Source organism: Aotus nancymaae, unplaced genomic scaffold, assembly GCF_030222135.1.
Source record: "Aotus nancymaae isolate 86718 unplaced genomic scaffold, 86718_ANA_hifiasm-v0.15.2.pri h1tg000007l, whole genome shotgun sequence".
Classification (NCBI taxonomy): domain Eukaryota; kingdom Metazoa; phylum Chordata; class Mammalia; order Primates; family Aotidae; genus Aotus; species Aotus nancymaae.
Genome location: NW_026988418.1, coordinates 51371587 through 51385134, shown reverse-complemented (window position 1 = coordinate 51385134; position 13548 = coordinate 51371587).

The following is a 13548-nucleotide window of genomic DNA, read 5'->3' as shown; positions in this document are numbered from 1 at the left end:
CTCTTTTGGTTCCATATGAAGCTTAAGGTGGTTTTTTCCAGTTCTGTGAAGAGGGTCATAGGTAGCTTGATGGGTATAGCGTTGAATCTATAAATTAGTTTGGGAAGTATGGCCATTTTCACAATATTGATTCTTCCTAACCATGAGCATGGAATGTTTTTCCATCTGCTTGTGTCCTCTCTTATTTCCTTGAGCAGTGATTTGTAGTTCTCCTTGAATAGGTCCTTTACATCCTTTGTTAGTTGTATTCCTAGGTATTTTATTCTCTCTGTAGCAATTGTGAATGGCAGTTCGTTTTTGATTTGGCTCTCTTTAAGTCTGTTATTGGTGTATAGGAATGCTTGTGATTTCTACACATTGATTTTGTATCCTGAGACTTTGCTGAAGTTGCTTATCAGTTTCAGGAGATTTTGGGCTGAAACGATGGGGTCTTCTAAATATAAAATCATGTCTTCTGCAAATAGAGACAATTTGACTTCCTCCTTTCCTAATTGAATACCCTTTATTTCTTTTTCTTGCCTGATTGCTCTGGCTAGAACTTCCAGTACTATATTGAATAGGAGTGGTGAGAGAGGGCATCCTTGTCTAGTGCCAGATTTCAAAGGGAATGCTTCCAGTTTTTGCCCATTCAGTATGATATTGGCTATGGGTTTCTCATAAATATCTTTTATTGTTTTGAGATACATTCCTTTGATACCTAGTTTATTGAGAGTTTTTAGCATAAAGGGCTGCTGAATTTTGTCAAAGGCCTTCTCTGCATCTATTGACATAATCATGTGGTTTTTGTCTTGGGTTCTGTTTATGTGGTGAATTATGTTTATTGACTTGCGTATGTTGAACCAGCCTTGCATCCCTGGGATGAAGCCTACTTGATCGTGATGGGTAAGCTTTTTGATGTGCTGTTGCAATAGGTTTGCCAGTATTTTATTGAAGATTTTGCATCTATGTTCATTATGGATATTGGCTGGAAGTTTTCTTTTCTTGTTGAGTTTCTGCCAGGTTTTGGTATCAGGATGATGTTGGTCTCATAAAATGATTTGGGAAGGATTCCCTCTTTTTGGATTGTTTGGAATAGGTTCACAGCTGTGAACCCATCTGGACCTGGGCTTTTTTTGGTTGGTAGACCATCAGTTGCTGCCCCAACTTCAGCCCTTGTTACTGGTCTATTCAGGGTTTCAACTTCTTCCTGGTTTAGGCTTGGGAGGGTGCAAGTATCCAGAAATTTATCAATTTCTTCCAAGTTTACTGGTTTATGTGCATAGAGTTGTTTGTAGTAATCTCTGATGGTGGTTTGTATTTCTGTGGAATCTGTGGTGATATCCCCTTTATCGTTTTTTATTGCATCTATTTGATTATTCTCTCTTTTCTTTTTGATTAATCTGGATAGTGGTCTCTTTTGTTGATCTTTTCAAAAAACCAACTCCTGGATTTATTGATTTTTTGAAGGTTTTTTTGGTGTCTCTATCTCCTTCAGTTCTGCTCTGATCTTAGTTATTTCTTGTCTTCTGCTAGCTTTTGAGTTTTTTGAACTTGCTTCTCTAGCTCTTTCAATTTTGATGATACAGTGTTGATTTTAGATCTTTCTTTGTTTCTCATGTGGGCATTTATTGCTATAAATTTTCCTCTAGGCACTCCTTTAAATGTGTCCCAGAGATTCTGGTATGTTGTGTCATTGTTCTTGTTGGTTTTGAAGAACATCTTTATTTCTGCCTTCATTTCATTGTTTATCCAGTCAACATTCAAGAGCCAGTTGTTCAGTTCAGTTTCCATGAAGTTGTGCAGTTCTGAGTTAGTTTCTGGATTCTGAGTTCTAACTTGATTGCACTGTGGTCTGAGAGACTGTTTGTTATGATTTCTATTCTTTTGCATTTGCTGAGGAGTGATTTACTTCCAATTATGTGGTCAATTTTAGAGTAGGTGTCATGTGGTGCTGAGAAGAATGTAAATTCTGTGGATTTGGGGTGGAGAGTTCTGTAAATGTCTATTAGGTTTGCTTGGTCCAGATCTGAGTTCAAGTCCTGGATATCCTTGTTAATTTTCTGTCTTGTTGATCTATCTAATATTGACAGTGGAGTGTTAAAGTCTCCCACTATTATTGTGTGGGAGTGTAAGTCTCTCTGTAAGTCATTAAAAACTTGTTTTATGTGTCTGGGTGCTCCTGTATTGGATGCGTATATATTTAGATCGTTAGCTCTTCTTGTTGCATTGGTCCTTTTACCATTATGTAATGCCCTTCTTTGTCTCTTTTGATCTTTGTTGGTTTAAAGTCTATTTTATCAGAGACTAGGATTACAACTCCTTTTTTTTTTGCTCTCTATTTGCTTGGTAAATCTCCCTCCATCCCTTTATTTTGAGCCTATGTGTATCCTTGCATGAGAGATGGGTTTCCTGGAGACAGCACACCAATGGGTTTTGACGTTTTGTCCAATGTGCCAGTCTGTGTCTTTTGATTGGAGCATTTAGCTCATTAACATTTAAGGTAAATATTGTTATGTGTGAATTTGATCCTGCCATTTTGATGCTAGCTGGTTGTTTTGCCTATTAGTTGATGCAGTTTCTTCATTGTGTTGATGCTTTTTACCATTTGGTACATTTTGGGAGTGGCTAGTACTGGTTGTTCCTTTCTATGTTTAGTGCTTCTTTCAGGAGCTCTTGTAAGGCAGGCCTGGTGGTGATGAAATCTCTCAGCAATTGCTTCTTTGTAAAAGATTTTATTTCTCCTATACTTATGAAGCTTAGTTTGGCTGGTTATGAAATTCTAGGTTCAAAGTTCTTTTCTTTAAGGATGTTGAATATTGGCCCCCACTCTCTTCTGGCTTGTAGGGTTTCTGTGGAGAGATACGCTGTGAGTCTGATGGACTTCCCTTTGTGGCTAACCTGACCTTTCTCTCTGGCTGCCCTTAGCATTTTTTCCCTTCATTTCAACCCTGGTGAATCTGACGATTTCCTTCATTTCATCTCTGGTGAATCTGTGCCTTGGGGTTGCTCTTCTTGAGGAATATCTTTGTGGTGTTCTCTGTATTTCCTGGACTTGAATATTGGCCTGCCTTGCTAAGCTGGGGAAGTTCTCCTGGGTAATGTCCTGAAAAGTGTTTTCTAGCTTGGATTGATTCTCTCCATCACATTCAGGTACACCTACCAAATGTAGATTAGGTCTTTTCACATAATCCCATATTTCTTGGAGGCTTTGTTCATTTCTTTTTACTCTTTTTCTCTAATCTTGCCTTCTTGTTTTATTTCATTGAGTTGGTCTTCAATCTCTGATATCCTTTCTTCTGCTTGGTTGATTCAGCTATTGAAACTTATGTATGCTTTGCAAAGTTCTCATACTGTGTTTTTCACCTCCATCAATTCATTTATATTCCTTTCTAAGCTGTTTATTTTCATTAACATTTCGTGAAACCTTTTTTCAAGGTTCTTAGTTTCTTTGCATTGGGTTAGAACATGTTCTTTTAGCTCTGAGAAGTTTGTTATTGCTCCACCTTCTGAAGCCTGTTTCTGTCAATTCATCAGACTCATTCTCCATCCAGCCTTGTTCCCTTGCTGGTGATGAGTTGTGATCCCTTGAAGGAGGAGAGGCATTCTGGTTTTGGGTGTTTTCATCACTTTTGCACTGGTTTCTTCCCATCTTTGTCGATTTATCTACCTGTGGTCTTTGTAGTTGGTGACTTTCAGATGGGGTCTCTGAGTGGATGTCCTTTTTGTTGATGATGAAGTTATTTCTTCCTGTTTTTTAGTTTTCCTTCTAACGGTCAGGCCTCTCTGCTGTAGGACTGCTGGAGGTCCACTCCAGACCCTGCTTGTCTGGGGATCACCTGCAGCAGCTGCAGAACAGTTAGGGTTGCTGCCGGTTTCTTCTTCTGTTGTCTTTGTCCCAGAACGATACCCATCAGATGTCAGCTTGAGCTCTCCTTTATGAGGTGTCTCTTTGGATATACGGGGGTCAGGGAGCTGCTTGAGGAGACAGTCTGTCCCTTATAGGAGCTCAAGTGCTGAGCTGTGAGCTCTGTTGTTCCATTCAGAGCTGCTGGGCAGATATGTTTAAGTCTGCTGTAGCCAAACTCATAACCACCTTTTTTCCCCCAAGTACTCTGTCCTGGGAAGATGGGGCTTTATTTATAAGTTCCTGACATGCTGCTGACTTTTTTCAGAGATGCCCTGCCCAGCGAGGAGGTAGCCTAGTCACAGTCTGCCAGCAGAGGCGTTACTGAGCTGCTGTGGGCTCTGCACAGCTGCTGTGTGAACTTCCTTGCAGTTTTGTTTATAGAGGTATAGTTAGAACTGCCTTGGTAATGGCAATCTGCCTCTGTAATGGCGGACTATGTCTGTAATGGTGGACTGCCTCGGTAATGGTGGACTGCCTTAGTAATGACGGACTGCCTTGGTAATGGTGGACTGCCTTAGTAATGGCGGACTGCCTTGGTAATGGTGGACTGCCTTGGTAATGGTGGACTGCTTCAGTGATGGCGGACTGCTCAGTAGTGATGGACTGCCTCGGTAATGGCAGATGCCCTCCCCACCCCCCAGAGCTGGACCATCCAGGGTCTAGCTGTGCTTGCTGTGAAACTCTCAATCCAGAGTGTTTCAGATTGCTGGTCTTTTTAGGGGTGGGACTGGCCAAGCCAGATCACCTGGCTCCCTGTTTCAGCCCCCTTTTTTTCAGTTGAATGGGTGACTCTGTCTCCCAGGCATTCCAGTTGCCAGTTGAAATGGTGCGCAGATTTGTGTGAGTTTTTGTGCAGAGACCCTCTGCACCAGCTGAAACAGCCGTGCTGGAGCCTCATGGCACTTTGCTGCCTGGGAATCTCCTTGTCTGTGGGCAGTAAAAATTCGTTTGGAAATGCAGTGATCACTTACCCTCTGCATTTTCGCTGGAAACTGCAATCCAGAGCTGTTCCTGTTCGGCCATCTTGGATCATCCCTGGCTGCACTCCAGCACTACCCACAGTTTCCTTCTGGGTTCTAGGTGAACTGTCCCACTGGGCTTGGGCCAATGCACTCATTCCTTCTCAGTGGCAGGGTGGGACCTCTAGCTGGGCTTCAGAGACCTGCCTCTGTATGTGGTGTGCGTGCAGGGCGCTGTGCTGTGCAGGCCAGTTTCTCCAGTGCTTGGCACCCCCTGATGGCAGCAGAGCTTCAATGCCATGGCCTGACTGGAGTGTCTGCCATGGAGTTGCAGAAAGAGGCGTGAACACTCCAGGAGCCTGTGGAGTGGACACCTGGGGTCTCAAGGTCTCAGATGTGGAAAGACAAGGAGCGGCGGGAGAGCGGCACAGTGCCAGCGGTGGCTGCCCTGGGCGCAGAGGTGGATGATGCCAGTGTGGAAGGGCTGCGGGAGCTGCCGGTGGAGTTGGCCAAGCAGAGCCCCAAGTGCAGCCACTGCAGGTGACCCTATGTTTTCTTATGTTAGTTTAAACTCTCTGCATTTTAACAGTCTTTATATTCTTTTTTTTTTTTTTTTTTTGAGACAATCTCATTCTGTTGCCCAGGCTGGAGAATGGCACAGTCCTGGCTAACTGCAACCTCCATCTCCTGGGTTCAAGCAATTCTTCCACCTCAGCCTCTTGAGTAGCTGGGATTACAGATGCATGCCACCACATCTAGGTATTTTTTTTGTTGTTTGTGTTTTTGTAGAGATGAGGTTTCACCATGTTGGCCAGGCTGGTCTTGAACCGCTGACCTCGTGGTCCGCCTGCCTTGACCTCCGAAAGTGCTGGAATTACAGGTGTGAGCCACCCTGTCTGGCTTATACTCATATTTTAAAAGAGAGATCTTCCTTTTTTCTTTATTAACTCAGAAAGATATTATAAAATGATGTTTGTGGAATACTTTGAAACACTAAAAATGCCTTGCAATCATAAGTGGGCCTGTCAGCTTTCAGATTTGCAAAGGACAACCATGAAGAGACTATCTGTACTTACCTATTCATCCTTCCTACTATCCAATTAGCCATCTATGTTTCTTTCCCTCCCTTATTTCAATAAGTGTTTATTGAGCACTTACTATCTGCATATAGCAGATACGTCCTTATGGAACTTCCACTTTTGTGTAAATGCACAGTAAGTAGAAAATTTAAATCCAGGTTGGTAATGGCTGTAACTGGGAAGAATAGGGAACTGTGGAACGGTTGGAATGGGTGGGGTGGGGGTTAGGGAAGATCTTCCACAAAAAGTGATATCTAGACTGAGAGCTGATCCTTTCATTGCCATGGGAAATTGTAGGAAACATTTCAGGTCTTATGGGATGTATGGTTAATAGCAGGGCAACAAGAGGTGCTAGAATATTTCAAGTAAACAGAACATTGTGTCCAAAGGCCCAGAGGCAAGAGTCAGTGTAGTTCAACAAATATTTCAAGGTAGATGCTCTGCTAGATCAGAAATTTTCACTTGAATTGTTTATGGACAATATAGTAGCTAGTTTCATAGAATATCTGATGTGTGAAATGTGTGAGGTTTATTTATTTGTAGCTCTGGCCTCAAGTCTTAGCACTGAATTGTATCAACATCCTCCCTTCCTCCCTCCCTCTCTCCCTTCTTTCTCTCTCCCTTTCTTTCTTTTTCTCTTTCTTCCTTCCTTCCTTCCTTCCTTTCCTCTTTCTTTCTTCCTTTCTTTCTTCCTTTTTCTTTCTTTCTCTCTTTTTTTCCATCATTTGTGTAGTGGATTGCTAATACTTCAGAGTGATTGGTGTTTAAAGCATTACAGTTTGAATTGAAATATGGCAATTATAAGAATATGAAATACTATAATTTACATCTCTTCTCATTTTAAAGAGGAGGAAGTTAAGGCACAGAGAGGTTAGATATCTTTTCCTAGGTTACATACACAGCTATTAAATGGCATGTAGGCTAGATCTGGGGTAACATGGTCTTCACACATCAAAGTCAGGAACATCAGCTAGGCACAGTGGCTCAAACCTGTAGTCCCAGCAGTTTGGAAGGCCAAGGCAGGTGAATCACAAGGTCTGGAGTTCAAGAGCAGCCTGGTCAATATGGTGAAACCTTGTCTCTACTAAAAATGCAAAAATTAGCTAGGCGTGGTGATGGGTGCTTGTAGTCTCAGCTACTCGGGAGGCTGAGGCAGGAGAATCGCCTGAACCCAGGTGGTGTAAGTTGCAGTGAGCTGAGATTGTGCCACTGCACTCCAGCCTGGGTGACAGAGCAAGACTCTGTCTCAAAAAGTATCTACTGTAATATAAGATCAATAAAATATAAGATGAAGAACAACCACAGAGGCTGAATATTACTTATAAAATACAGGACAAAAAATAGCTAAAACTCATAATTATCATCAAGACAAATGTATTTATCATCTAATTTGAATGATGAAGAAGACTTCCAGCCTGAAAACATTGCCAACATCATCTACCATAGCTCCTTTCTGACATTCTATCAGAGTAACATTGCTTTGAGTCTTGAAAGCATGTGTTATCCCTGAGAATTCCTTTGAAGCTGGTATCTTATTCAGTAAAAACTGGGGTCCTGGGCAATGGTTAGGAAGGATAGGAACATGGAACCCAGGAATAAGAAATAGACAAATGAAATGGAGGTTTAAGAAATACTAATACATTAAATTTCTGTGTATCTAGAACTGATAGTTTATGATGAATTCCTAAGGAAACTGAGCAATTGAACATAATCATAATAATTACCAGACACCTCTGGCCTTCACTAACAACTAATTATGAGAATAACAACATGAAGGAAAATAGAGTCCCCCTCTGGCCGGATTATTTGGATACCGGGTAAGTTAGGTATGGTGATGAGAAGCTGCTGTGTTGTGAGAGCAACAGTGCTACTTCTAAAGTCTAAAGGATATATATAATACTAAGAAATATAAACGATTCACATCTCTTCACAACTACTTCCCCTAGCACATATGTATTAGACAATGGCAGAACTTCTGTTCTCATTGTTTTCTTGCCACAGGAAACTTGCAGATAATGTCCTAAATCTTGAGTGAAATAAAAGGTCCTAAAAGTGAATCTTCTGTCAGATTCTTTTTGTTAAACCGTAAAACTCTCTGTACCTGTTAGGATTCTTTCAGTTGCAAGTGACAGACTACCTAACAAAAATCTGTGTAAGTAAAACATTTATTGGCTCATGTATTTGAAAGAGCCAGAGGTAGGGCTTATCATAGACGCAGTTTGATCTGGGGGATCAAATGATGGGTTTCTCATCATCTTTCAACTCTTTCTTCCTTTGTGATGCCAGCTTTATCATTGGGCTGCATCGCTAACAAGACAAGATGGCTGCAGCATTTCCAAGTTCCACATCTTCATCTGAAAGGTCCAGTGGAACAGTGAAAGTCTTCCTTAGAGTAAATTACCATGGCCAAGGAGTTGGGGTTTTGCTTAAGCCAATCAGGGTCCACTGTGGATGTGGGTATTGGAGTCATTCCCACCCAAATAACATGGCAGGGAAGAGGGCTGGGAGGATTTCCAAAAAGGAAGTTCTGCTAGTTACATGGGGAAACAGAGGCTAAATAGTAAAGAAAAGATGTCTGTCCCTGAAGTCACTCTTTGGTGGCAGTCCACCTGAAAGGACTCTCAGTCAAATGTAGCTTCTCTGTTGGTTAGGATACAGCTTCGGGTGCATAAAATAGAGACTCAAAATACCAGTAGATTAGACAAGATAGAAGTTTATTTCACTCTCACTTAAAGTCTGAGATGATAGGGTGACTCTGTACTGTGAAGTTATGAGGCACGAGCATTCTGTTGTGCTCTGTCATCTCCAGGATGTTGCTTCTATCTCTGTGGTCCAACATGAACCACTCCTATGTGCCAATTTCAACCTGACAGAATGGAAAAAGAAAGGGAAGGAAGTGTCTTTCCCTTTTAAGTGAGGATTTCTGACCATCAGACTGTTGATACTTTGGACCAGATAATTCTTTGTTGTGGGGATACGTCCTGTGCATCGTAGGATGTTTAGCACCATCCCTGGCCTCTACTCAATAGGTGCCAGGAATGTCACCTTCCTGCCCCCAGTTGTGACAATGAAATATGACTCCAGACATTGCCTAGTGTCCCCTGGGAAGCATGTTTTACTTCTGCTTGTATTCTTTGACTAGACCTGAGTCACATGGTCATACATAATTATAAAGGAGACTAGGAAATGCAGTCCTTTTATTTTTATATTTAAATGTTTAAACATTTATTTTAGGTTTAGGGGTACATTGTAGGTTTGTTATATAGGTAAACTCATGTCATGGGAGTTTGTTTTATAGATTATTTCATTACTGAGGTACTACGACTGGTACTCAATAGGAATTTTATTCTGACCCTCTCCTCCCACCCTCGACCCTCAAGTAGGCCCTGGTGTCTGTTGTTACCCTCTTTGTGTTCATGAGTTCTTATCATTTAGCTTCCACTTATAAGTGAGAACATGCAGTATTTGTCTTTCTGTTCCTGTATTAATTTGCTAAGGGTAATGGCCTCTAGCTCCATCCATGTCCCCACAAAAGACACAATTTCATTCTTTCTTATGGCTGCATAGTATTCCATGGTATACATGTACCACATAATCTTTTTCTAATCTGTCATTGATGGGCATTTAGATTGATTCTATGTCTTTGCTATTGTGAAGTTGCAATTAACATGTACACACATTTGTCTTTATGGTAGAATGATCTATATTCTTTGGGTATACACCCAGTAATGGGGTCGCTGGGTCACGGGATAATTCTGTTTTTAGCTCTTTGAGGAATTGCCACATTGCTTTCCGCAATGGTAGAACTAATTTACACTCCCACCAACGATGTATAAGTATTCCCTTTTCTCTGCAACCTCTCTAGCATCTTTTTTATTTTTTATTTATTTTTTTTACTTTTTGATAGCTATTCTGACTGGTATGAGATGGTATCTCATCAACTAAAACTGGTGGTTTTGATTTATATTTCTCTAATGATCAGCGATATTGAGCTTCTTTTCATGTTTCTTGGCTACATATATGTCTTCTTCTTTTTTTTAAGACAGAGTTTTGCTCTGTCACCCAGGCTGGAGTGCAGTGGCATGATCTTGGCTCACTGCAACCTCCATCTCCCAGGCTTAGGCGATTCTCCTGCCTTCGCCTCCCAAGTGGCTGGGACTACAGGCACGTGCAACCACGCCTGGCTAATTTTTGTATTTGTAGTAGAGATAGTGTTTTACCATGTTGGCCAGGCTGGTCTGGAATTTCTGACCTCAGATGATCCACCTGCCTGGGCATCCCAAAGTGCTGGGATTACAGGCATAAGTCACCACGCCCTGACTGTGTCTTCTTTTGGAAAGTGTCTGTTCACATCCTTTGCCCACTTTTTAATGGGATTGTTTGTTTATTTTCTTGTAATTTGTTTAAGTTCCTTATAGATGCTGGATATTACGCCTTTGTCAGATGCATAATTTGCAAGTATTTTCTTCCATTCTGTAGGTTGTCTATTTACTCTGTTGATAGTTCATTTGCTGCACAGAAGTTCTTAAGTTTAGATTCTGTTTTTCAATTTTTGCTTTTATCCTGATTGCTTTTGGTGTCTTCATCATGAAATCTTGCCCTTTCCTATGCCCAGAATAGTATTGCCTAGGTTGTCTTCCGCGGTTTTTACAGTTTTGGGTTTTACATTTAAGTCTTTAATTTATCTTGAGTTGATTTTTGTATATGGTTCAAGGGATCCAGTTTCCATCTTCCAGATATGGGTAGCCAGTTATCCCAGCACCACTTATTGAATAAGGAGCCCTTTTCCCATTGCTTGTTTTTGTCAGCTTTGAAGAAGATCAGATGGTTGTAGGTTTGCAGCATTATTTCTGAGCTCTCTATTCTGTTTGCCTGATCTATGAGCCTGTTTCTGTACCAGAACCATGCTGTTTTTGTTACTGTAGCCCTATAGTATAGTTTGAAATTGGGTAACGTGATGTCTTCACTTTTTGCTTAGGATTGCCTTGGCTATTTGTGCTCTTTTATTGTTCCACATAAATTTTAAAATAGTTTACTTTTATTATTTATTTATTGTCTAATTGTTTAGTTCTGTGAAGAATGTCATTGGTAGTTTGATGAGAATAGCACTGAATCTGTAAATTGCTTTGGGTAGTATGGCCATTTTAATGATATCGATTCTTCCTATTCATGAACATGGAATGTTTTTCCATTTGTGTCATCTCTGACTTGTTTGAGCAGTGTTTTGTAATTCTCATTGTAGAAATTTTTTGACTTCTCGGTTTCTGGTTAGCTGTACTCATAGGCATTTTATTCTCTTGTGGCAATTGTGAGTGGGTTGTGATCCTGATTTGGTTCTCTGCTTGGCTGTTCTTGGTGTATAGGAATGCTAGTGATTTATATATATTGATTTTGTATCCTGAAACTTTGCTGTAGTTTATCAGCTGAAGGAGTTTTTGGGCTGAGACTATGGGGTTTTCTAGATATAGAATCATGTCATCTGCAAACAGGGATAGTTTCACTTCCTCTCTTCCTATATGGATTCCTTTTATTTCTTTCTCTTTCTTGATCGCTGTGGCCAGGACTTCCAATACTGTGTTGAATCGGAGTGGTGAGGGAGGGCATCCTTGTCTTGTGCCAGTTTTTAAGGGGAATGCTTCCAGCATTTCCCCATTTAGTATGATGTGGGCTGTGGGTATGCCATATATGGCATTTACTCTTTTGAGGTATATTTCTTCAATACCTAGTTTATTTTTATTTATTTATTTATTTTTGAGACAGAGTCTCACTCTGTCATCCAGGCCGGAGTGCAGTGGCATGATCTTGGCTCACTGCACCTCCCAGGTTCAAGTGATTCTTGTGCCTCAGTCTCCTGAGTAGCTGGGATTGCAGGCATGTGCCGCCATGCCCAGCTAATTTTTGTATTTTAGTAGAGATAGGGGTTCACTACGTTGGCCGGGCTGGTCTTAAACACCTGACCTCAAATAATCACCCTGCCTTGGCCTCCCAGAGTACTGGGATCACAGGCGTGAGCCACCGTGCCTGGCCTATTGAGAGTTTTTAACATGAAGGAATGTTGAATTTTATTGAAAGCCTTTCTGCCTTTATTGAGATAATCATGTGATTTTTGTCTTTAGTTCTATTTGTGTGATGAATTACATTTATTGATTTTCCTATGTTGAACCAAACTTACATATTAGGGATGAAGCCTCTTTGATCATGGAGTAGCTTTTTGATGTGCTGTTGAATTCAGTTTGCATGTATTTTGTTGAGAATTTTTGTATCAATGTTCATCAAGGATATTGGTCTGAAGTTTCCTTTTTTGTTTTGTCTCTGCCAGGTTTTGGCACCAGAATGATGCTGGCCTCATAGAATGAGTTGGGGAAGTTCACCTCCTTCTCAATTTTTTGGAATAGCTTCAGTAGAAATGGTACCAGCTCTTCTTTTACATCTGTTAGAATTTGGCTGTGAATCCATCTGGTCCTGGGCTTTCTTTGGTTGGTAGACTATTTATTACTGATTCAATTTTGGAGCTTATTACTGGTTTGTTCAGGGGATTAATATCTTCCTGTTTCAGTCTTGAGAGGGTATATGCGTCCAGGAGTTTATGTCTTCTAAATTTTCTAGTTTGTGTGCCTAGAGGTGTTCATAGTAGTTTTGATGGTTATTTTTATTTCTGTGGGGTCAGTGCTAATATTCCCTTTGTTGTTTCTAGTTGTGTCTATTTGTATCTTTTCTCTTTTGTTCTTTATTAATCTACCTAGCGGCCTATCTATTTTATGTGTTTTAAAAAAAACCAACTCCCAGATTTACTGATATTTAATGGTTTTTCATGTCTTAATTTCCTTCAGGTCAGCTCTGATTTTGGTTATTTCTTGTCTTCTGCTAGTATGGGAGTTGGTTTGCTCTTGCTTCTCTAGTTCTTTTAGTTGTGATGTTAAGTTGTTAATTTGAGATCTTTGTACAAAACTTTTCAATGAGGGTGTTTCGTGCTATAAATTTCCCTCTTAACACCAACTGCCTTAGCTGTGTCCCAGAGATCCTGGCATGTTGTATCTTTGTTCTTATTATTTTCAAAGATCTACTTGATTTCTATCTTAATTTCATTACTTATGCAAACATTGTTTAGGAACAGTTCTTTAATTTTCCTGTAATTGCATGATTTAGAATGTTCCTTTTTATTCTTGACTTCTACCTTTATTGTCCGGGTCCGAGAGTGTGTTTGGTATGATTTCAGTTCTTTTGCATTTCCTGAGGATTGTTTTGTGTCCTATTGTGTGGTCAGTTTTAGAGTATGTGCTATATGGCAATGATAAGAATGTATATTGTTGTTTTGGGGTAGAGAGTTCTGTAAATGTCTATCAGATCCATTTGGCCCAATGATGAGTTCAGGTTGTGAATATCTTTGTTAATTTTCTGCCTCAATCATTTGTCTAATACTGTCAGTGGAGTGTTGAAAAACTCCCACTATTATTGTTTGGGAGGCTAAGTCTTTTTGAAGGTCTCTGAGAACTTGCTTAATGAATCTAGATGCTCCTGTGTTGGGTACATATATAATTAGAATAGTTAGGTACCCTTGTTGAATTGAACCCTTTACCATTTTGTAATACCCTTGTCTTTTTTGATTTTTGTTGGTTTTTGTCTG